Below are 26,976 nucleotides of genomic sequence, written 5' to 3'. Positions count from 1 at the left end.
GACTCAACAAACCTGTAACGTTATATAAAATAAATATATATAACATGTAACAGTGAAAGGTACTATAATCAACATATATACATGATCTTAAAAGCATAAACGTAAATGTGTCGTAACATAGCATAATGTGTCAAAACATGTCTCATCATATCATCATATACGTACACATTTTCTTAATTGAATTCAGTTCATTAGTTGTGACTTTCGTATCAGCTATAGGGTATTAGCTCTATTGTATCAACATACTCGATGGATCCATCTACAAATAACCGCGTACCCGGTGGCGTGGACATCAGCGACAGCATTACCCGTCCATTGAGCCTTGGCCTCAGCTCATAGTATCTCATATAATCATATTAGTCACAACCAACTCTCATCATTCAAAAATGTGTCATCATATTCATCACTTATAAAACATGCATATACGTAAATTTTTCCTTAAAATCAAGCATGCAACGTATTTTTTGTAATTTCATAAAAATCATGTTCGTGATACATAAACATTTAAAAACATGTTAAATTGTGATCGGGGTGCTGCCAGGACAAAAATCTCGACTCGAGTGCAAAATGAATATTTTGCCTCTAGAAACTCGAAATGACTGTTTTACCCTTCGACCTCTAAATTTTGATCATAAGCCAACTAACTCCTCAAAAACACCTCGAAACATCATTATAATCATTTCATAAATGTAACCTCGAGCCCGTCCCATAAATTTTTCAATTCTTCTTAAACTTGGACCGAGGTCTCGTTTAACATGCGACTTGATCTAATCCTTAACCATAGTTCGATGATTCTTAATTGTACTACATACAACCCAACTTATACCTCCCATAATCTTGGAACACCCGGCCTAGCTTACTGGAATAGCCAACCCGAGGAAGAATCGTTGAAATCGAAAAAACTCAAGCATTGGACAAGCGCCTAGGCGCTAGTTGTTCAGCACTGCGGATCTGCCAAAGCCGTGCCTTAAGCGCTGTGGCGCTGGCTAGCCCCGTCGAACCAAAATCCCAAAAATGCTGCAGATCCAACTCGACTCTATTTTCACCTGACCCAACTAGGATTGAACCAACTCATCCTATACCACAACCAGACCTTCCACGCTTAGCCCTAACCATGATCCTTGAAACCACGCTCTAGAATACTCGAGACACAACTCGATCTACCCTTCGCGTGCACCACTCAACCCATGCGCTCACCGCCCTCGACCAACCATGTTTCAATTTCCTCTCAGCCCTAGAATCCATCGATCTGCACGTATACAGCCCCTAACACGCTATATCTAGCAGCCCCCTTGCACAAAACGCAGCAAAACGTGAGTTACATGCATGAATGAACATATTTCGTGACAAAACGATGCATAAACGTTGTTATAGGGTGGATCTACGAATTTTACATGCAATTACATATAAATCAACTTATATAGCTTGAATGATGAGAAAAAGAATGATACAAAGCGTGCCTTGACGTTTAGATGATTGAAAACTCGATGATCTACGCGAGTGACGTGAACCGAAGAGGCGGGGAAGAAGTTTTCTTAAAAATACGAGGGCCTGTGACTAGCTGCTGAAAAGAGGAGAGGAGATGCTAATTTTTTTACGTAAGAATCGCAGATGAAAATTGAAGTGGGCTGCCAATCATTAAAAAAAAGTTTAGGGTTTAGTTTAGATGGTAATTAAGTTACTAATGGGCCCTAATTAAAAGTTTAAATGGACTAAAAGGGTTTTAAGCCCGTTAATCTTTAAAACAAACCCATCAATCTCAAACACACTGTCCAAAAATTTTTCGTTTAGGTACGTTTTTGAAAATATTGTTCGAGCTCTCAAAAAGTCCTCTGATTCGCTGAAATTTGCGTACCGGTTTAAAATATAGCCCGGCGAGTAAAAATACCTAACCAAGGTCCATTTTTTAAATTCTCATTTAAATACACCTTAAATTAAATAATTAAAATTAATTATTCAACAAAAATAATTTTCCTGATTATCCCCCGATTTTCGTTATTCATTCGAGCGCGAAATACAACTTAATACCCTAATGTATGAAAATTTAAATACCCAATAAATTAAAACCCATATTTATGCAATAAACATGAATTTAATAAATTAAGACTATTTCATCAAAATACATAAAGAATTTGGTAACTTTCATGCATATGGTTCACGTGGAACTTTAAATTTTCGGGACGTTACAATCTATCCCTCTTAAATTGAATTTCGTCCACAAAATTCGCTTATCCTAGATAATCAAAATTAAGATTCTTAATTCTAGTAACTCAATAATCCACGCTTCCGCTGCACTACTCACATAAAATAAGTGTTAAGCAATCCTTAAGTCTCCTCAATCTTAATTGAATTGCCAATCAAAATTCTTATTTGCGAAATCCCAACTTTAAAAGTCCTATAACGACTTTGTTATATTCTACTATGACATCGAATTTGACATTTCTCGTAATTCCTCGTACTAGAAAAGAATTTTTGTTGTATTGCGCAACAAGGATGTTCAAATGTGGTGAAACTTCAGCTTGAAATATTAAGAGACCGCTTGATATATATGAATCAAATCCATAATTTCTTGACCAATAATACATACATCATGTTTGTCCAAATTACACCAATATTGCTAATAATATTAGCAATATCTTAGGAAATACATAGATAATAACACACAAATAAAAATCTAACACGTTAAAAACATTAGCAAAATCAAAGCACACCGAACTATTTTCTCATCGTATTCAACTAGGAACCTTCACATTTGTCCAGAGCCGAGAGGTTGCACTTGGCCGGAAGAATCAGTACAAGATCCGGATCAATCCCTAGAGAAGGCAGCATAAATGAATTCCTATACGAACATAGACACTTGAAATCGGCCCCCGACACAGCATCACAACATTCCGGCGATGGTACCACCGGGTTAGGGGGCGTTACGGATGGCCTACACGCATTCATTCCCTCCTCAGTCACGTTACACAGACCAGCAACCCTTGCCCCACTGCTTAGAACCACTGAAGTTATAGCGAATAGCACCACCATTTTTCTATACATAACACACTCCATCTTGTGATAATAATTAGATAAATATGTTCTATGTTCGATGATTTATGTGTTTAGGGTATATGTAGGGGGAATAAAGTGTTCGAATGGAGACCCGTGATTCAGAATTTTGGAAGGTTTTGGGTCACGGGTGCAAAATGCTCGGCCCTTTGAATGGAAGTGATTCATACGACTTACGAGTGTGAGTTGATATATTAATTATATATGTGAATCTTATCTATGTACGCAAGATTCGTGGCCTGAAAGTGTCTGAATTTGTTGTGAAGTGATCTCAATCATTCAGTTGATGAGGTAATTTTTTTTTTTATTATTGTTTCTTGAAGCATGGATATATTGGAATCAAACATATATCCACTACTTTTAACTTAAAATCTTACTAATTTTGTGACACTTCTGACCGGTTTTAATAAAATAACAGCGGAATTTAAAATTTTTTCTCGAAGAAAAGAAGGATTTAAAAATACATTTCCATATATAATCAAAAGTATATACATGATCAATCAAATGATACAACCAAAATACAAAATATCATTTCTATGATCATGTCCAAAATGCTATCAAAATATCTTCTTCCTCCTTCCATCTTAGTATGCATATGACCTCGGCTCCAATCAACGTCCCGGCTCGCCACTCTTATCTGCATCACATTAAATAACTGAAATGAGTATATAACTCAGCAAGTGGAACTCTTACATAGCAATGGATACATATCATACTCTGAAAATCATAACTTTGAAAGCATTAAATACCATCAACTCTGAAATATAAATATCATAGCATAATATAAAAAAAAAAGATGGTATTTCTCTTTTCTCTATTGGATTGATATCTATATAGTATCTCTGTCTCTGTACCTATATCCCATCGATATAAATCGATAACTCTGAGGGATATAAGCCTATGGTTGTTGATCAACTAATTACATGCAATCTCTGACTATGTATCTATCAATCCAATAAATCAATTTGAATTCTCTCTTTGGCATTACATCAAACACTTTGAAGACTCTTTTTTCTTGTATTCCCTTTTTCACAATTGAGACATAAAATGCCTCCATAATATACAACAAAGTGTATCAATACATAACATGAATCAAATGAAGGGAATAGCACATTAAAACCATTGAAACACCATACATATAATATCATGTGAGCACAAGGAATGAAATTTCACTTACAACCAATAGAAACATTGATTCTATACTCTTGGTTGAATACCTACAACAATAAACCATATATTGTACCATCAACATCTCAATAATCATAAACCCATATCAATTAATCCATAAAACCAACACCATCAACAAACCCAATACTTCCCCCAACACCAAAACCAAGAAATAATCAAAGCCACAAGCTTACCTTAGCTTCTAGAACCAACAAGAACCTTGTTCTCACCACAAATAACCAACAACAAGCTTGAATCAAAGATAGGAAATGAAAAGAATGGAACCCTAGCTCTCCCTTGAAGAGAAGAATCGAGAAGAGTGAATAAAAAATGAGAGAAATGAGCCAACTCTTCCATTTAAATCACTTAATCTCGAAAACACGCTTCTACTGTTCATCGACCGCAGGTGCGCTGCCTCTCCGACTGCGGGTGCGCTATGCTCTCGGCAACTCATCCAAAAATCCCAAAATGACGACCGCGGGTGCGCTCTGGTCTCTGCCCGAACACCGCTGGTGCGCTACAGCTTGCACCGCGGGTGCGCTGAGGCTACTGGACAACATCAAAAAAATCTGAAAACGTCGAACGCAGGTGCGGTGCCTTCTCTACCGCGGGTGCGGTCTGGTCTCGACAAAAACACCGCGGGTGCGGTGGCTTACCGACCACGGGTGCACTGACACCTGGAGCCAACAACAAACTCTATGCAACAAAAATTGAATCGCAATGCCTCTTCTCCTCATAATTCGGCTACAAACTCAACCAGAAAATTGCACATCTATAACTTATCTAACCACCCCAATTGGCCTCATACCAATCAACTCAACATACAAATTACCATGAATTAAATCGTAACGACGCTACAACACCACTACACAACAACTAATAACAACAATACTATAAACCATAAATCAAGATCCTTAACATCCAAACCATACTAAACTCAACCAAATAGTCAATAATCATATAAAATCTTACACCGTACCATTTACCAGGCTTAGCTATTACGATCTGCCCTCCTTAAAGGAATTTCGTCCTCGAAATTGACGTCACTGCGCAAACAACTCAGGATACTTCTCTTTCATTTCATCATCTGGTTCCCACGTGGCTTCTTCAATCAAATGATTCCTCCAAAGAACTTTAACAATTCCGATTTCTTTGTTTCTCAACACTTTAACTTTGCGATCCAGAATCTGGACTGGAATCTCTTGGTACGTCAAATTCGGCGTCAAATCCAATGGCTCGTGGCGAAGAACATGGGAAGGATTCGCAATATACTTCCTGAGCATGGAGACATGAAAAACATTATGAACTCTGTCAAGATCTGGCGGTAGGGCTAACCTGTAAGCTCGATCACCAACACTATCCAAGATCTCAAATGGGCCAATGAATCTCGGACTCAACTTTCCCTTTTTGCCAAACCGCATCACACCCTTAAGAGGTGCAATCTTCAAAAAAACATGGTCTCCACCCTCAAACTGCAATGGCCTACGTCTGACATCAACATAACTCTTCTATCTCGACTGTGCTGTCTTCATCCTCTCTCAAATAACAGCAACAACATTAGCTGTCTGTTGGACCAACTCTGGACCCAAAATCTTCCTCTCGCCAATTTCATCCCAATACAAGGGCGATCTACACTTCCTGCCATAAAGTGCTTCATACGGTGCCATGCCAATCGTCGCCTGGTAGCTATTATTGTACGTGAACTCAACAAGAGGTAATTTGAAATCCCAGCTACCTGGATAATCGATAGTACAAGCTCTGAGCATATCCTCTATAATCTGAATAACTCTCTCTGGTTGACCGTCGCTCTGGGGATGATATGCTGTACTGAATGCCAACCGTGAACCCGTAGCTCTGTGCAAACTCTGAAGTAAATCTAGGGTCACGATCAGATACGATCGACAGAGTAACACCATGAAGTCTTACAATCTCTGCTATGTACTCTTCGGCATACTGGTTCATGGAATACGTCGTCTTGACTTGAAGAAAATGCGCTGACTTGGTCAACCGATCAACAATAACCCAAATAGAGTTAAAAAATTTCTGCGTTCTGGGAAGACCAGTCACGAAGTCCATCGTAATATGCTCCCATTTCCATTGAGGATTCGGCAATGATAGCAATGTCCCAGCAGGTCTCTGGTGCTTGATCTTCACCTGCTGACAAGTTAGGCACTGAGAAATAAACATGGCAATATCTTTCTTCATACCTGGCCACCAATAGAGTCTACGAAGATCCTGATACATCTTGGTGCTGCCTGGATATATCGAGTATGGCGCGGTATGTGGCTCTGTCAAGACGTCTCGTCGAATATCATCACCAGTAGGAACACAAATACGGCCTCTGAATGTCATCAAACCATCTCCATTCAACCCAAACTCTGAATTACCTCTCTCCTCTGCTCTGGCTCTCAATTCTAACAACTGAACATCATCAACCTGCTCTCTACGGATTCTGTCGGTCAAAGTAGCTCGAATGACCAACGCTGAAAAGCGAGCAAAGGTTCCCGGAACCACCAAAGCTATCTCCTCTCGCTGCAAATCTAACAACAATGGCTTCTGGATCATCGAACTCAAAGAAGAACTCGACTTACGGCTCAATGTATCTGCTACAACATTCGCTTTCCCTGGGTGATAACTAATCGTCACATCATAATCTTTGACAAGTTCTAACCACTGTCTCTGACGCATATTGATAGGACTCGTTTTTACGTGTTTTTAGTGTTGGTTTTGAGTCGCATTCATGCATCATATTAGTTTGTTTTAGTTCAATTTTACAGTTTTTTTAGCATTATTTAGCATGTGATTGATCTCGTGTATTTTGTGGTTATTTTGTAGGAATTGAACCAAAAAGTGGGAGAAAATTTGTCAAAATATCGAAGAGGATTCGCTAGGGCGGTCACTTTGACCGCCCCAGCGAGCATTTTGGTCTGGCCGAGGATTTTATGCGCAAGTGTCTCGCTAGGGCGGTCAAAAGTGATCGCCCCAGCAAAACCAGGGATATGCTCGAGGAAGTTTATGCGAGGACCTCTCGCTAGGACGGCCAAAATATACCGCCCTAGCAAGAAGCGAGATTCTGGAAGATTTGTTTCCAACTTTTTATGGACTCTATCCTACACCTAAACCTAATATACGAGATCAGCGACCTTTTTTTGGGGAGATATAATATTTTTCATCACTTTTCTTGGGGGAGAGGCTAGAAAAAGGAGATTTCGAAGACCTCGAGATTTTCACGCGTCGTGGCCGTCATCCATCGTCATCTTTAGTATTTTCATTATTCAGTATTTTATTTCTTACATTGATTGTTGGTTTTTATCATGAATTTCAGCAGCTAAACTTTAGATTTGTTGGGATTTGAGGGGATCCTACCCCGTACTCGGTGTTTAACATTATTTCTCGACGTTTTTATTAGTGATTTGTTTATGCTATTTGTGGGGACCCGGGCTCTAATTCTTTTCTTTGGGATTACATGGATCTATTAGAAAATGTGGGTCAAATTTTCGCTTTTTAACATTAAATCAAATGTTATTACTAAGCATAATCTTTCTTTATTAATTTACAACATACACAATGTACAATGTAATAAACAAGATTTGTTCTACAACAACTTTTCAAACTAGTGTTTAATACATAATACCAAAGTACAAGTAGTCCAAGTCTAAATACAGCTACTAGTCATCTGCCATGCCCGTGATCACCACGCTATGTCCATCTCTCATCTCTGTCTCGACCCAGATCCTGCCCCACCTGTTGTTATGCACACATACAGACATAACAACAACCGGAAACTCCGGTGAGAACAAATCCCAGTATAAACATGTATACATGCATATAATCAATCACAAACATGAAACATGCTATTATGAATGACATTCATATAAACATGAAATGCGAATCAAATCATGTCTAGACTTGACTCGACTATAACTCTAGGGATCCCGGTGTGAATAAGACGATATATCACCTACCCTCCCAATCGGGGTGACGGTACGTCTTATTCCTACACTTCGGCCTGATCTGTATCCACGTCTACAATAGGATAACGATCTTCCCCTAAGCTGTGATATCACCGAACATCTAGAAGTTTGAGTGTTCTGTCAAGACTCCCTATATTAAATGCAATGAATAACAATCTGTAAACAAAGCATAATCATCTCAAAAGATTTGAATACAAGTCTATAAACAAATCACAATCATATTACAATATAATCAATAAATCTAGTATGTGATTTTGGTTGGGAAACTCAAATGTGATCTCATTTGAGTTGTATCTCCCCAAACAAAACATGCATTATACCTTTCGTTGCTAAACCTTTATCGATGTCGAGGTCTCGATGTCAAAGTGCGGTATGATGAATCTGAAATGGCAATGTAGAGATGCCTTCTATCAATATACAACTCAAAGCAACTCATATACAATTCACATTCAATCTCAGTAACCATCGACGGCATAACGGCGTAGTTTCTTGATATCGATATCTCAACAACAACCTTATTAAGTGCTATCAATTCATACTCTTATCAGAACATACATATATATCCTGAAATCTATATAATTCCCACATAATACCTGCTGGAAATCGAAACCTATTCATACGACATTCGAAACTCAATCCGATTGAAATTCTACAATGCTCAATATGTCAAGAACATATATCAACAAGCATAATACAGTTTCCTCAATATCAATATCTCAAATCATGTAGAAACTGAGTGAAACTTACATCCCCTTGTAGCCCTAGAAGCAAGGAACAAGATTCTCTATTCGGAATAAAAATCGGATGGCTAAATCTTAAGAAATCCTACCCCAAACTCTTGAAGAAATTTGAGGAATTCTTGGAGGAAGCTCGGTTCTCAGCTGCTGGAATGAGAAAATGGCTGAGTCATGCAACAAATATATATATATGCCATGTGTCACAACAAGAAAAGATGGTGGATTTCTCGCATGCAGCACCGCGGGTGCGCTCATGTCCAGACCGCGGGTGCGCTCATGCTTCGGCATGGTTTTTATTTTCCAACATTGACGACCGCGGGTGCGGTCTCCTCAGCACCGCGGGTGCGGTCTTGTCACCGCGAGTGCGGTCGTTCTACACCGCGGGTGTGGTGATGCTACGAATAAAATTTGCCAACTTACTGTCCATGCACCGCGGGTGCGGTATGGCTTCGGCTTTTCTTGCTAAAATCCCTAATTGCATGACCGCGGGTGCACTCCTGTTTTGGGCGCGGGTGCGGTCTTGCAATCTTCTAATTTCTCATGTCTTTTCTCCTTTCCTTGCACATCATGCATTCTCATTTCTTCCGAGTCTTATATTAATGAATACTAATAAATCTCGGACCTTACATTTCTCTCCCTCTAAGAAGTGATTTCGCCCTTGAAATCGTAGGCAATTATCAAACATACATGACAAGTAATATAATCAATACTGAAAATTTACTTACCTCATGTAAATAATTCGGGATGTTTCTGTCATATATCTGCTTCTGTTTCCCGAGTTGCTTCTTCGATGCCATGACGACTCCATTGGACTTTCACTAGCGGAATAGTCTTTGTCCTGAGCTTCTTTTCTTTCCGATCAAGAATTTGTATCGGTTGCTCAACATAGCTCAAGGTCTGATCAAGTTCGGCTTCGTCAGGTTGAATGACATGGGAAATATCTGGCATATATCTTCGTAACATCGACACATGAAAAACATCATGTATTCCGTATAACGAAAGAGGAAGAGCAAGTCGATAGGCTCGATCACCAATCTTCTCTAAGATCTCGTAAGGACCGACGTATCTAGGAGACAGCTTTCCACGCTTGCCAAATCTGACAACGCCTCTGAATGGAGAAATCTTCAAAAATACTCTGTCTCCTTGCTCGAATATCAACGGTCTACGTCTGGTATTGGCGTATTTGGCTTGCCTATCCTGTGCCGTTTTCATTCTGTTCTGAATAATCTTCACCTTCTCAGTCATGTCACGTATCATATCAGGCCCAAGTTCTGGAACTTCTGAGACGTCATCCCAGTACAACGGAGATCTGAACTTCTTGCCATATAAAGCTTCAAACGGTGCCATCTCAATCCTCGTCTGATAGCTATTATTATAAAAGAATTCACAAAGAGGTAGAGAATCTTGCCAATTAGTGCCAAATTCCAGAACTACGGCTCTCAACATATCCTCTAAAGTCTGGATAGTCCGCTCTGACTGTCTGTCTGTCTGAGGATGATAAGCATTACTCAGGTGTAATGTCGTACCTAAAGCCTGCTGTAAACTGTGCCAGAAGTTTGAAGTGAATCGTGGATCACGATCTGATACGATAGACTTCGGCACACCATGTAATCTGACTACCTCTCGGACATATATCTCCACCATCTGATCATGCCGATACGTCATTCTGTACGGAATAAAACAAGCTGATTTGGTCAATCTGTCAGTAATGACCCAAATCGCATCATAGCCTCTAGATGATCGAGGTAACTTCGTCACGAAATCCATGGAAATTTTATCCCATTTCCATTCTGGAATGGCTAAACTCTGAAGTAACCCTCCGGGCTTCTTCCTCTCGGCTTTCACCTGTTGGCAGTTCAGACATTTAGACACAAATTCTGCAATATCTGACTTCATTTGTTTCCACCAGAATCGTGTCTTCAAGTCGTTGTACATCTTACGGCCACCAGGATGAATGCTAAACCGACTACAATGTGCTCCTGATAGAATCTGATGTTTCAAGTCTGAAACATCTGGCACGACAAGACGGTTATTCACATACAACACATGATCACGTACCTGGTATTCTGACAAATGCCCTGATCTAACCATCTGAATCGATCTCTGCACATTCTGATCCCTTCTTTGTGCTTCTTTAATCTTCCAAATCAAATCAGGTTCAACACGAATAGTAGCAAGTCGTATTGGCCTACTATCTGTATCAAATTCTAATCTAGATAGACAGCAATTCTCAACTAACTTTGTAACACCTATCGTCGATAAGGATAGGGAACAAACCTTTCGGCTCAAGGCGTCCGCTGCTGCATTTGACTTCCCTGGATAGTATTTGATCTCGCAGTCAAAATCTTTCAGTAGGTCAAGCCATCTACACTGCCGCATATTCAGTTCTGATTGAGAAAATAGGTACTTCAGGCTTTTGTGATCGGAGTAAATCTCAAATTTCTCGCCGTAGAGATAGTGACGCCAGATCTTTAATGCAAATACGATATCTGCCAATTCAAGATCATGAATGGGGTATCGGACTTCATGTGGCTTCAATTGTCTCGAGGCGTATTCGACCACATGACCTCGCTGCATAAGAACACATCCCAACCCTCGGTGAGAGGCATCACAATATACAACGAAATCACCCGTACCTGAAGGTATCGTCAGTACTGGAGCACTGGTCAGCTTCTTCTTCAATTCCATAAAGCTAGACTCACAATCCTCGGACCATACAAATGGCGCATTCTTTTGTGTCAACTGGGTAATTGGCCTCGCAATAATGGAAAAATCTTTGATGAATCTTCTATAGTATCCTGCCAGACCCATGAAACTGCGTAGCTCTGGCACAGAAGTCGGTCTCGGCCAACTGATCACAGCTTCAACTTTACTCGGAACCACAGAAATACCATCTCCAGATATGATATGACCCAAGAAGACAACCTGTCTCAACCAAAACTCGCATTTGGACAGTTTGGCATATAATCTTTCATTTCTCAGTGTTTGCAATACAATTCTCAAATGATTGGCATGCTCATTCAGATTCTTTGAGTATACCAAAATATCATCAATAAACACAATCACAAACTCATCCAAGTACTTCTGAAAAATGCGGTTCATCAAACTCATAAATACTGCTGGAGCATTTGTTAAACCAAAAGGCATGACAATAAATTCGTAATGTCCATACCTGGTTCGAAATGCTTTTTTTGGTATGTCTACATCTCGAACTCTGAGTTGATGATATCCGGATCGCAAATCGATCTTAGAATAAATCGACGATCCCTGCAATTGATCAAATAAATCGTCGATACGCGGCAATGGATATTTGTTCTTCACTGTCGCTTTGTTCAATTACCGATAGTCTATACACAATCGCATCGATCCATCTTTCTTTCGCACAAAGAGCACTGGTGCGCCCCAAGGAGATACACTAGGTTGGATATATCCCTTGGCTAGAAGATCTTCCAATTGTGCCTTCAGTTCTTTCAGTTCAACAAGCGCCATCCTATACGGAACTCGAGATATAGGAACAGTACCTGGCATAAGATATATGCTAAAATATACCTCTCGAACTGGTGGTAACCCGGGGATTTCATCTTGGAACACATCTGCAAATTCTCGTACTATTGACAAGTCTGCCAATGCCGGACTCGATTTCTGTACATCTACAGCATACACAAGGAACCCATCTGCTCCTTTCTGCAACAACTTATTCATAGTCAAAGCCGAAATCAAGGGAATCCGAGATCTGGAGCCCTTACCGTAGAATTTCCACTCTTCTGTCATTTCTGGTCTGAATCTGACAATCTTGTGGAAACAATCCACGGTGGCTCTGTACTTTGTTAACATGTCAATCCCAACAATGCAATCAAAATAAGCTAGCCCAAGTACTATGCAATCTAGATCAATTTCATGACCCTCAAACTGTAAAATGCAATGTCTAACCGTAGTTACAGATATCAAACCACTTCCCAACGGAGAATTAATAGACACTACATCCAACAAAGATTCAACAGGCAAGGAATGCAGTAACGCGAATCGTTCTGAGATGAATGTATGCGATGCACCTGTATCTATCAATATATAAGCAGGATAACCGCAAAGATAACAGTTACCTGCAATGACATCGTCTGGTGCATCTTGTGCTTGCTCTTCCGTCAATGCAAATACTTGAGCCTGTTGTCGAGGAGGTTGAATCACAGTCTGGCTACCTCTGGCTCTGGCTGCGTCTGTGTTGGTGGCGGCTGAAAGGAGTGAACCGATGAAGCTTGCCTCTCAGGCTGAGTCACTGATGCAGATGACCCTGCACCCTGAAATCTCGGTACACCACTCCTCTGAGGACAGACTTTGGAAAAATGTCCTTGTTGCCTACATATGTTGCATCTCCCTGTCACTCCCTGGAATTGTTCAGTCGCATGTCTACCCCCACAAGAATTGCAGTAAACTCCTGTATACCTTGCACTCTGATCAAAACCACTCTGTCTCGATCCATTGGAGCTCGACGAACTGCTCCCGGGTCAATTAAACTGCTTTCCTTTCACTTTCAACTGATCTTTCCGCCCGCTGCTACTACCGCCACTATCGAATCTAGGGGGAGGTTGCACTGGAGGTTGTGGCGGTCTCGGACTCGGGGCAACATACGGAACACTCTGTCGTCTAAGCAATCCTGCTTCTGCTCCTTTGGCACGGTTCAATGCATCGGCGAAATTGTTGGGTCTCCCAGTATTTACCAAGGTAAAGATATCGGGGTTTAAGCCGTTTATAAACTGATCTGCTACGGCCTCATCACTACTTGACACATGAGGTGCAAAGCGAAGCAAGGAAGAAAATTTAGCGACGTACTCTTCAATGTTCAATTGCCCTTGCCTCAGGTTTGCAAATTCAGCGCCTTTATCTTTACGGTAGGATACAGGAAAGAATCGCTGATAAAACTCTGTCTTGAACACTTTCCATGTAATCTCCGTGCCACGCTGCTCGAATGCTCTTTTGATGTTCAACCACCAATTCTTAGCTACGTCTTGCAATTGATGGCCAATGAGTTTCACTCTTTTCTCATCACTGTATTCTAGAGACTCGAATAACATCTCAATATCCTCCAACCAGCTTTCGCATTCGATTGCGTTTTCTGTACCTTTTAAGGTAGGTTGTCTGAAGGACTGGAATCGGTTTAACAGAGTCTCCATGGGTGTAGCAGTAACATCCATTGGATCCCCGGATGTGCTACCTTGTTCTGGTGTTGTGGGTCGCACAGGTACGGCTGCTCTTCTAGGAGGCATGTATCTGATATTCAAACAAGTTAGTGTACAAGCTATACAAACTGTCTCAGCCCTCCTCTGATCATTTACCTCTGATCCAGAATCGGTTCTGATTCAGTCAATTACATGCCATAATCACATCAGATAACACACAACATGTAATAAGAAAAACAATAAAGCATGCTATCACATCATAAAGCAAGGAAGATGACTCGATCTACCCCGCTCATTCTATCTTATCTTACTCTAAAGGACCTATGGCTCTGATACCACCTGTTGTGGGGACCCGGGCTATAATTCTTTTCTTTGGGATTACATGGATCTATTAGAAAATGTGGGTCAAATTTTCGCTTTTTAACATTAAATCAAATGTTATTACTAAGCATAATCTTTCTTTATTAATTTACAACATACACAATGTACAATGTAATAAACAAGATTTGTTCTACAACATCTTTAAAAACTAGTGTTTAATACATAATACCAAAGTACAAGTAGTCCAAGTCTAAATACAGCTACTAGTCATCTGCCATGCCCGTGATCACCACGCTATGTCCATCTCTCATCTCTGTCTTGACCCAGATCCTGCCCCACATGTTGTTATGCACACATACAGACATAAAAACAGCCGGAAACTCCGGTGAGAACAAATCCCAGTATAAACATGTATACATGCATATAATCAATCACAAACATGAAACATGCTATTATGAATGACATTCATATAAACATGCAATGCGAATCAAATCATGTCTAGACTTGACTCGACTATAACTCTAGGGATCCCGGTGTGAATAAGACGATATATCACCTACCCTCCCAATCGGGGTGACGGTACGTCTTATTCCTACACTTCGGCCTGATCTGTATCCACATCTACAATAGGAGAACGATCTTCCCCTAAGCTGTGATATCACCGAACATCTAGAAGTTTGACTGTTCTGTCAAGACTCCCTATCTTAAATGCAATGAATAACAATGTGTAAACAAAGCATAATCATCTCAAAAGATTTGAATACAAGTCTATAAACAAATCACAATCATATTACAATATAATCAATAAATCTAGTATGTGATTTTGGTTGGGAAACTCAAATGTGATCTCATTTGAGTTGTATCTCCCCAAACAAAACATGCATTATACCTTTCGTTGCTAAACCTTTATTGATGTCGAGGTCTCGATGTCAAAGTGCGGTATGATGAATCTGAAATGGCAATGTAGAGATGCCTTCTATCAATATACAACTCAAAGCAACTCATATACAATTCACATTCAATCTCAGTAACCATCGACGGCATAACGGCGTAGTTTCTTGATATCGATATCTCAACAACAACCTTATTAAGTGCTATCAATTCATACTCGTATCGGAACATACATATATATCCTGAAATCTGTATAATTCCCATATAATACATGCTGGAAATCGAAACCTATTCATTCGACATCCGAAACTCAATCCGATTGAAATTCTACAATGCTCAATATGTCAAGAACATATATCAACAAGCATAATACAGTTTCCTCAATATCAATATCTCAAATCATGTAGAAACTGAGTGAAACTTACATCCCCTTGTAGCCCTTGAAGCAAGGAACAAGATTCTCTATTCGGAATAAAAATCGGATGGCTAAATCTTAAGAAATCTTACCCCAAACTCTTGAAGAAATTTGAGGAATTCTTGGAGGAAGCTCGGTTCTCAGCTGCTGTAATGAGAAAATGGCTGAGTCATGCACCAAATATATATATATATATATATATATATATATTTATATATATATATATATGCCATGTGTCACAACAAGAAAAGATGGTGGATTTCTCGCATGCAGCACCGCAGGTGCACTCATGTCCAGACCGCGGGTGCGCTCATGCTTCGGCATGGTTTTTATTTTCCAACATTGACGACCGCGGGTGCGGTCTCCTCAGCACCGCGGGTGCGGTCTTGTCACCGCGAGTGCGGTCGTTCTACACCGTGGGTGCGGTGATGCTACGAATAAAATTTGCCAACTTACTGTCCATGCACCACGGGTGCGGTCTGGATTGCACCGCGGGTGCGGTATGGCTTCGGCTTTTCTTGCTAAAATCCCTAATTGCATGACCGCGGGTGCACTCCTGTTTTGGGCGCGGGTGCGGTCTTGCAATCTTCTAATTTCTCATGTCTTTTCTCCTTTCCTTGCACGTCATGCATTCTCATATCTTCCGAGTCTTATATTAATGAATACTAATAAATCTCGGACCTTACACTATTGTTCTTTCTTGTTTCAATCGAAGCCTAACTAACTTCCTTTGATTATTTCATGTTGTTGATGATTTCGCTAGAACAATTAACAATAGGATCAAATAGTATAAACCACGGATTTACAATTTTAGTAGATATACGGAATTGGGTACGTGTCAATAGTGATAGTTTACCCGGATGAAAGCTAGTGGATTCCATAGAATGTAATGCAATCTTGAACTGTTAAATAATTGAGGACACTTGAGTACTGCATGTTTATGATTAGTATTAATATAGCTCGACAGAGTATATTAATTAGTCTAGGGAATTCCGTCGAATGCACGAGTAAAAGTCGAGTGTAATTATTTAAACACGAGTGGTAGGTGAACTGCTAATTCCCAACAAATTCATTTCTCAATTGATTTAATCCAAATTAATCATTGCTTTCTTGAATACATTTTCTTTGCATTTTAATTATTTTAGTTGTTTAATTTACGTTAGTTTAATCATCAACTCATTTTATCGTTGCTAAAGAAATTTTACTTGAAAATAAAAAAATAGTGTAACGCAGTCCTTGTGGAACGATATTCGTATTCACTTACGTTTATTATAACTTGACTATCGTGTACTTGCGATATTTAAATCGAGCTTTCATTTATAAAATAAATTTTGGGACTATTCACTGTGCAAGTTTGCTCGATCAAGTTTTTGGCGCCGTTGCCGGGGACTGTTGATTCACAATTTTTTATTTTTCATTTAAATTCTCTAGTATTATTTATTTTATTGTTATTTGATACTCTCATTGTGTTGCAGATTTTTCTTGTGGTGCATGCGAAGATCACTCGAGTTTAAGCTTGAGCCTTTTGACCCCGAGATTGAACGCACATCTAGACGTCGACTACAACAGCAAAGAGCAAAGGAAAGAATGGAAGACGATCAACACAGAGAGGAGCCAAGGCGTATACCGATGATGGATTATGCACAGCCGTCTCTTGATGGAGCACGTCCAAGCATCGTAAGACCAGTCATCTGAGCTAATCAGTTTGAGATCAAGCCAGCTATCATTCAGATGATTCAGAACACTGTCCAATTTGGGGGAAGTGCACTTGATGACCCTAATTCCCATATAGCTGACTTTCTTGAAATTTGTGATACTTTTAAGTTTAATGGCGTGTCTGATGATGCTGTTCGTTTGCGTTTATTTCCATTTTCACTGAGAGATAAAGCTAAGTCGTGGTTAAACTGTTTGCCTGTAGGGTCTATTACTACATGGGAGGTTATGGCAAAGGCATTCCTGATCAAGTACTTTCCTTCGTCGAAAACTATGCAGCTTAGAGCCGACATTACTACTTTTGCTCAATATGAGCAAGAGTCACTTTACGAGGCATGGGAGCTCTACAAGGACTTGTTGAGGAGATGTCCACACCATGAGCTGCCTCTTGGGTTAGTTGTTCAAACTTTCTACTACGGTCTGCTTACTCCTAACCGTACTATGATAGATGCTGCTGCCTGTGGTAACTTACTGAGAAAAACGGCTGAGGAAGGATATGAGTTATTGGAGGAGATGGCTGCTAGTAGCTATCATCCTCAGTCTGATAGGCAGAGACGAGGTGCTGGAGTTAATCAAGTTAATGATTTGTCGGCGGTTTCAGCACAGTTAGAGGCTTTGAATAGAAAGATTGATGGGATGAGCATGAGTGGGTAGGCTATGCGTCTGCAAGAAATTTTCTGTGATAAGTGTGGGGGTGAGCATGACGTGCAGGATTGCCAAGATGGCAATCCATTCTATGTGCATGAGGGAGCACCGGTAAAACAAGTGGGATTCCAGAACCGTCCTAGAAATGACCCTTATTCGAACACATATAATCCGGGATGGAGGAATCACCCAAAATTTTCATGGGGAGGTCAAAACAACCAAAATTGCCAACAAAGAGGTCCACCATATGGGATGCACCAAGGATTCAAGCCAGAACCGCCTCGGGAGGAGAAGTCCAATTTAGAGCAAATGATGACTAAATTTATTTCTGCAACAGAGACGAGATTTCAGAACCAAGATGCATCCATAAAGGGGTTAGAGAATCAAATTGGACAATTGGCTAAGTTGATTGCTAATAGGGAGCAAGGAGCTTTGCCAAGCAACACGGAAACTAACCCAAGAGAACATGTGAAGGCTGAGAAATTGCGTAGTGGAAAAGAACTCGAGTCTAATGAGGAAAAGACCAAGCATAGTGAGGATGAGGTGGAAAATCGAGGAGGTAAGTCTTCAAAATCTAGATCTACACCTATTGCACAGAATAAAATTTTTATCCCTCGACCTTTTCCTGCAGCAATGAAGAAAGCTAAATTAAATGAACAATTTGGTAAATTTCTTTAGATATTTAAAAAATTGCATATTAACATTCCTTTTGCTGATGCTTTATTGAATATGCCAAGTTATGCAAAATTCTTGAAAGATATCTTAGCAAATAAGCGGAAGCTAGAAGATCATATGACGGTGAATTTGACTGAAAATTGCTCCGCTTTAGGTCAAAACAAAATGCCTCCTAAGCAAAAAGATCCAGGGAGTTTCTCTATACCTTGCATTATTGGTGACATTAATTTTCATAAAGCTCTATGTGATCTTGGTGCGAGTATTAATCTGATGCCTTTTTCTGTGTTTAGGAGACTGGGATTAGGTGAACCCAAGCCAACTAGGATGTCGTTGCAGCTGGCTGACAGATCTGTCAAGTATCCACGTGGGATTATCGAAGATGTTTTGGTGAAAGTGGATAAGTTTATTTTTCCTGCAGATTTTGTGGTACTTGACATGGAGGAAGATTTAGAGATGCCTTTAATCCTAGGGAGACCATTTCTGGCTACAGGGAAAGCACTGATTGATGTTGAAGAGGGGAAACTGAGACTGATTGTTGGAGAAGAAGAAATTATTTTTGATGTCTTCAATACTCTCAAGCACACAATGCACAATGATAGTTGTTTTCGTATTGATGTCTTGGATTCTCTCGTTTGTGATTTTATGTAGGATGGATTGAAAGAACCATTGGAGGCCACTCTCACTTCTGAAAAGCCGGAGGACGAGCTAGACGAGGAAAATATGGAGATGGTAGCTCACTTGAATGCCATTCCACCTTGGAGAAAGCAAGTGAGGCTTAGACTAGAGGAATTGGGTGACAGAGATTTAATGCCTCAAAAGTCAAGCCTAGAGGAGCCACCTACTTTGGAGCTCAAACCACTACCTCCACATCTCAAGTACGTATATTTAGGAGAAAATACTAAATTGCCTGTTATTATCTCCTCTTCTTTGACAGATGATATGGAGAGTAAGCTCTTGGGAGTCCTTAAGGAGCATAAAGGAGCATTCGCTTGGAAGGTTTCGGACATAAAAGGGATAAGTCCTTCGATCTGCATGCACAAAATTCTGATGGAAGATAAATACTCACCTCTAGCACAACCACAAAGGAGACTCAATCCAAAGATGCAAGAGGTAGTAAAAGCTGAAACAATTAAACTTCTGGATGCAGGTATTATCTATCCTATCTCTGATAGTGCGTGGGTAAGTCCTGTACAATGTGTGCCTAAAAAGGGTGGGATTACTGTTATTACTAATGAAAAAAATGAGTTGATTCCCGCTAGAACTGTTATGGGTTGGCGTGTGTGCATAGATTATAGGAAATTGAATGATGCAACCCGTAAAGATCACTTTCCCTTGCCATTTATCGATCAAATGATTGAACGATTAGCAGGTCATGAATTTTAATGCTTTTTAGATGGATATTCGGGATACAATCAAATCACAATTGCACCTGAGGACCAAGAGAAAACTACTTTCACTTGCCCTTATGGTACTTTTGCGTTTAGGCGTATGCCCTTTGGTTTATGCAATGCACCTGCAACATTTCAAAGATGCATGACCGCTATCTTTCATGACATGATTGAAAATTTCCTTGAAATTTTTATGGATGATTTCTCTATTTTTGGCTCCTCATTTAATGAATGTTTAGAGAATTTGAACTTGGTGTTAATTAGATGTGAAGAGAGCAATTTGGTGTTAAATTGGGAGAAGTGTCATTTTATGGTTCAAGAGGGGATTGTGTTAGGACACAAGGTATCAGAGAATGGGATTGAGGTCGACAAGGCAAGGTGGAAGTAATCAAAAACCTACCACCACCTTCATCAATAAAAGGAGTTAGAAGTTTCCTAGGGCATGCTGGTTTTTATAGGAGTTTTATTAAAGATTTTTCTAAAATTGCCAAACCTTTATCCTCTTTGTTGATGAAAGATGTTGAATTTAATTTTGATTATACTTGTCTGCATGCAGTCGAGATACTCAAGGAAAGCTTTGTGACATCACCTGTTCTGACTGTCCCTGATTGGGAGTTACCGTTTGAGGTGATGTGCGATGCTAGTGATACAGCTGTTGGTGTGGTGCTGGGTCAAAGGAAGAACAAGGTATTTCATACCATCTACTATGCAAGTAAGACTTTAAATTATGCTCAATTGAATTACGCTACTACTGAAAAGGAATTACTTGCTATAGTATTTGCTTTCGACAAATTTCATTCATACCTTGTTCTGTCGAAAGTAACTGTGTATTGTTGTGTGTTTTCACTACCGCAAATATACGGTGTCAAGTTTTAGTACTGTATGAGTACAGATATCGATCCCACGAGGAGTAATTATTCAAAGTTTGTATATTAATTACCATAATTGACATAGCTCAACTTTATTTAGACAAATCGAATGGTTGGTTTGTAATCAATTCAAATAAAATAGCAATTACTGTAATTCTAGCACGCAGTATAGAATTCACTGAAGAAATAAATCTAGAGATATGATTTCGTCTGGCTTCCCCTATGCTAAATCGGCATTAACTAACATGTTATTAAATTGCATCGCATTTATAACCAAGAACTCGCAATGTTTCTACTCCCTCTGTCGAGTGACAAATAGAACTGTATTACCTATTACCGATTTTGATATGTCTATTCAAAATATAGCAACACGTAATAAATGCAACCAAGGTTCTCTTATGGATTCGTCAGAGTTATACGTCTTTTGCACGTTATAAATATCTAACGATGTGATTTCTCCTGTCCTAATTTCAATCCCCTCTTTCGAGTGTTAGATTTTAATTATTCAATCAATCGAATTATGGCCAGTAATCCAAAATCATTAATCACAAGAAATCACAAATAAACACGACGAATTAATTAGATGAAAAGTTAAAAAGTCAATAACATAGGTTCAACCAAGACTACATCAATCTCTAGAACATAGAATTAGTTCATACTCGTAATTAAATCAATACAAAACCTGTTTGTAATCATTAAAAACGTAAAAGTAAGAAACCGAATTAAGAACGTGTTGGCGAGAGATGGAAGTGCGTCTCCGTGTCCGGATTCAGCGTCTTCTATCTCCGTTCTTCGCGTCCCGTGCTCCGTGCGCTCTCACTTTTTCTCCTTTCTCTCGAGTGGTATGACGGCTGTGCAATAATATTTCGGAACCCTTTTAAGATCCACGCCGAACCCTTTTTATTTCTGAATCTCGCGTCGCGCGCTTACGTGCGGCACAAACTCGCGCATATGTGCGGGTGCTTCGGGTGCTGATCTTCTTCTTGCGCGCCATAAGCGGCGCATATGCGCGTCGCTCTCGGGTTGTCATCTGTTCTTTCTCGTGCACATGCGCGCCTTGAGTGGCGCATATGCGCTCAACTCTCTGTATGGGTCGCGCATATGCGCGGATTTTGGGGCGCATATGCGCCGTTCTCTCTGCCAGTTGTGCACATGTGCGCGGGAATATGTCGCGCATGTGCGCGGATCTTTCAGCATTCCACCCTTCGGAGTATTGCTCACACTTCTTCTCCTAGGCGCCATTTTAGCTCGTTTTCACACACATGTTGTATCCACACCTAGATTCCTACAATCGCACCAGAAATAACAAAAAACGCGTAATTCCGCCCGAAAAGACTAACAATCTATATGAAATATAGGACTAATATAATTGCATAAAATGCGCTTATCAAATCCCCCCAAACTTAAACTTTTGCTAGTCCCGAGCAAAAATAAAACTAAAAATAAATAAAACATTAACTAGACTAAACTAAACTAAACGAACAAGAATTGTGGAATAAAAGAATAACCTCTAGCCTCAGAGATTACAGTTTCCATGATTTTGAATCGAACACATGCCAAATTACTCAAGTTCACGTGCGTGTGTGTTCTGCTATTCTCGTTTACCCACTCCAAATGCCAAGATAAGTTCATAGCTGTTCATCTCATAAAGTTCTGGACTCCTCGACACACATGTAATTAGCAAAATCATTGAAGCACACATTTACCTTCATAAATCAACAGGACTTGTAGGGTAACATTTGGCTAAACAAAGTGGTATTGTGAAGACAACAATTAACCAAACAAAATCCAATATCATGAGATGCGCACATGTAAACAATCACATCTTGTGTCTATCAACGGTATTTTTCAAGTGTCCATAGGCTTAACCTTGAAAACTCTTCTCCACTAGTATATTGGGTACGTGTGACTCGGTTAATAGGTCTTTTAAGCTTATAACGTTAGGCTATGGCTAATGGCTTCAAATGAAGGTAGGGAGTCAAAAGTGAGAGAAAACAAACAAATTCATTTTTCAACACGCGTCTCCTTCCTTTTGTTTCACTTCCACTTGTCTTGCCACAACAGTTTCATCATTTTGCCCTCTTTTTTGTTTTACATCACATGTCATACTCTTTTCCTCTTTATTCAACTTCTCCTTTTTTTTTAATAAACATTTCTTTCTTTCTTTTCACCTTTTCATGATATTCTTATATGCACACAAGGGAGAAGAACTTTTGTAGTGATACACATGTTCGTTTTCTCTCAGTTTTCGGTAGGCATTAGTGTATGTGCTCAAAAGTTGGTAGTTGACGTAGGAGTTTAGAATTGATACGAATGGGGGCTGTTGTGTGCCTTGGCACACTCCATTCGATTTTCATTAAGCTCAAACATGGGACACTAGGGCATAATATGATGTTATGGGTAGGCTTGAAAGGCTCAAACGTTCCAAAAATCGCCTAAATCAACCCTAAGTCACACAATACCCGTATCTCGCCTCGAAGAGTGCCAAGCCAAGTTCTAGACTACTTTCAATTAACCAATCAACAAACATAGACAGATCATGTTTTCGGGTATTCAAACAGAACAAATCACATCCCATTCTCATTTAGGCTCAAAGGGTTAACAATCGACAAATTATTCAAGGAAAAACAGGCCCAACATAAATCAAAGACTGCCTGAATCATTTTGGTGTTAGTGAACATGCAACTCAACAACAAGTAATCAACATGCAGGTTTTGGAGTCCATTCATTCATTTCAAATCACAACCACATGAACACTCTCTCGACATCGTGTGTATCAACAATCATAGCAATCGTGAGTCAATGTGTAAACAGTTAAGTAAAGATTGCATGCGTTCGGATTCGTAATCAAGGAATAGCATGAATTTCGGGTCAACTCTCATCATTGTTTGGTTATCACCTAAATTCCACAACTCTAAAAAAAAACAATTCACGACTACGAAAATAAAAATAACGACTGAATTAAATTTTTTATTTTTTATTTTTAAATTAAATAAACATAAAAAAAAATAACAAAGCAAATAACATCAAAGTTAAAAACTAAAGCAAATAATCTACTCAGATTATCAGATAAAATCAACCCCCCAAACTTAAAATATGCATTGTCCTCAATGTATAAACAAGAAATAAACGAGACAAGCATACCTCACAGGACGAGCGTCAGTGCTCGCCGTCATCATCATCAACGTCCTCATCCATGTGCTGGGGTGGGGCCTGCGGAGGAGGTCCTGGATACTGTGGTGGTGGTGGTGGATAATGTGGTGGCCAAACAGGTGTCTGGGGAAACATGGGATCATCTGGACCTAAAGGTGGGAACCGCTGAGCAAGAACGGACGTGAAGTCCATCATATACCCCATGGCATAGTCCGTGCGGTACTGAAGCGAATCCAGCACCTGGCGCTGCTCAACTAGTAATATCCTCTGCTCCTGCATCTCAATCTCTAATCGCCTCAATCTGTCTCCCCTGCGCTCTCTGGCTGCTGCCGGTGGTGGTAGTGGTTGAAGCGGTGCCTGTGGCAGGTCCTCGTCATCTGAATCAACAGGAGGCATGTAGGGAGCAACAATGGAAGCCTTCGGCTTAAGTACTTGCTCATCAGGCGACCAAGAGACGCCGGCCTGTCTGCAGAGTTCGGTAACAATGTGGGGGCATGGCAGGGCGACCGTGGTTAATCCAATGCCGGCTCTCATGATCGAGCCATATATTAGTCTTCCCAAGTTCACAAATTTGCCCATCAAAATCGCAAAGACAAGCGCAACTTTGTCTTTGGTTACGTCGTGGTAATGTGAGGATGGGAGAACTCGAGCCAACACGAATGACGTCCACGCACTTGCATTAGGAGTCATCTCGGATTTCTTCAGTGAGATTGGACCACTCGCGCTCATCTTCCATATGGCGCCTGCCTGACACACAGTCCGGATTACCTCTGAATAATCGACCCCATCGTCTAAGAATGCACTGTACTCGTCCTCTTCAAGGCTCGGCATCTGATATATCGTATTTATCGTCTGAGAATCAAACGATACCAATTTTCCTCTCACATGTACCTTTGAGTCATCATGCCGTATCCGCAGATTGGCATAGAACTCTCTGACGACAGAAATCACAGCGTCAAAAGGTGGTTGAGCAAATTCAACCCACTGTCTTCTTTCCAATTCTCGCTCAATAAAACCACGTAATGTCGATAAATTAAATCCCCTCTCTGGGATAATCGACCGAGTCATCGAATTCTCATATACCTGTTGTGCTTCTTCATTCCAAAATCGGTGTGAATCATAACTTGCGGAAGATGATGCGCCTTTCTTTGATTTTTTCTTCGGTGCCATCTCAATTCAATAATCAAAATATCACAATCAACACCAAATTCAACCCACAATAGACCAAAATCGAAGACAATCGGACTTCCCAAACTTGAACAATAAAATTTCACTAACCACTAATCCAACAAGCAATGCACGTACACCCCACTCATAAAATACTTCAATTTAGAGCATCCACTACACAATCTCACCAATTTCCCATATAGATTTACACCAATTTCAAGTTTTGAGTCAAAAATCTGAATAAATCCTTGAGTTCAAAAAAAATACCAAAAGTTGGAGTGTGGTTGGAGTTTCACGGCGGCGATTGACGGCGGCAGCAGCTTTTGAAGGAGGCGGCGGCGGCGTTTCTAGGAGGCGGCGGCGGTGATGAGGGTTTCTGAAAAGGGGAGTGATGTTCGGCTGTGAAATCGCGATGTCCTCTTTTTTTTTTTTAAATACTGCGCGAAAGCTACTGGCCGGCATGCTGGAAGTTAGGGCATATGCGCGCCCAGATTGGCGCATATGCACGACCTTTCTGGAAATATGGCGCAGATGCGCGCCCGGAGTGGCGCATATGCGCCAAAGCTACTGGAAATTTCGCGCATGTGCGCGCTCGGAATGGCGCATATGCGCTGAGCCCTCGGCCAATTATGCGCATGTGCGCGGAAATTCGTTGACATGTGCGCGTGGCAAACTGTCCTTCGCATTTTTTTTTAAATAAAATACCTACAAAAGAATAACAAAATGCAAATTAATACTTGAATCGAGAAATTTAAAATTAATAAGCGAAGGAATCGAAATAAAAATTAAATAAATTGAATGCAAAAATAAATAAATGTGGGTTGCCTCCCACACAGCGCTTGGTTTAACGTCATCAGCCTGACTTGCTTTAGTCTACTTTGGTTCTCCCAGTGGGATGTTGTCCATGTGTCTCACTTCATTTTCAAAGTAATGCTTGACCCTCTGACCATTGACTTTGAATGTCTCACCATTTTTGCATTTTAGCTCAATTTCCCCATGTGGGTACACTGCTTCCACTGTGAACGGTCCAGACCATCGTGATTTTAACTTACCAGGAAACAGCCTCAGTCGAGAATTGAATTGTAACACCTGTTGCCCCAGTTCGAAAAGTCGTCGAAGAATCTGCTTGTCATGCCATCTCTTGGTATTTTCCTTGTATATCTTGGCATTTTCGTATGCATCATTCCTAAACTCCTCCATCTCATTCAGCTGCAGCAGTCGTTGTTCGCCCGATGCTCCCTTATCAAAATTTAGCTTTTTCACAGCCCAATATGCTTTGTGCTCCAGTTCCACAGGGAGATGACAAGCTTTTCCAAAGACCAACCTATAAGGAGACATTCCGATAGGTATCTTGTATGCAGTCCTGTACGCCCATAATGCATCATCTAGCTTGATCGCCCAATCCTTCCGGTTTGTCTTCACTGTCTTTTCTAAGAATTGTTTGATCTCCCGGTTGGATATCTCTGCTTGCCCATTGGCTTGCGGGTGGTATGCCAGTGTCACCCTGTGCTTCACATCATATTTGGCCAATAGTGAGTTAAAAATTTTGTTACAGAAATGCGTACCTTCATCACTGATAATGGCTCTAGGCGTTCTGAATCTTGTGAAGATGTTCCATTGGACAAACTTAACAACA

The 26,976-nt window shown here is 40.3% G+C and overlaps 1 non-coding gene across 1 annotated transcript; it reads right to left on the bottom strand.

The window, feature by feature from the left end:
• Positions 1–17,719: 17,719 nt before the first annotated feature.
• Positions 17,720–17,827, bottom strand: LOC140831298 (small nucleolar RNA R71). The gene has a single exon (XR_012117866.1). It is a non-coding gene; the product is annotated as a small nucleolar RNA R71 (small nucleolar RNA).
• Positions 17,828–26,976: the final 9,149 nt, after the last annotated feature.

This window comes from Primulina eburnea, chromosome 4 (assembly GCF_022965805.1).
Source record: "Primulina eburnea isolate SZY01 chromosome 4, ASM2296580v1, whole genome shotgun sequence".
In the NCBI taxonomy this organism is placed as follows: domain Eukaryota; kingdom Viridiplantae; phylum Streptophyta; class Magnoliopsida; order Lamiales; family Gesneriaceae; genus Primulina; species Primulina eburnea.
This window is presented reverse-complemented; position numbering and strand designations above follow the sequence as displayed.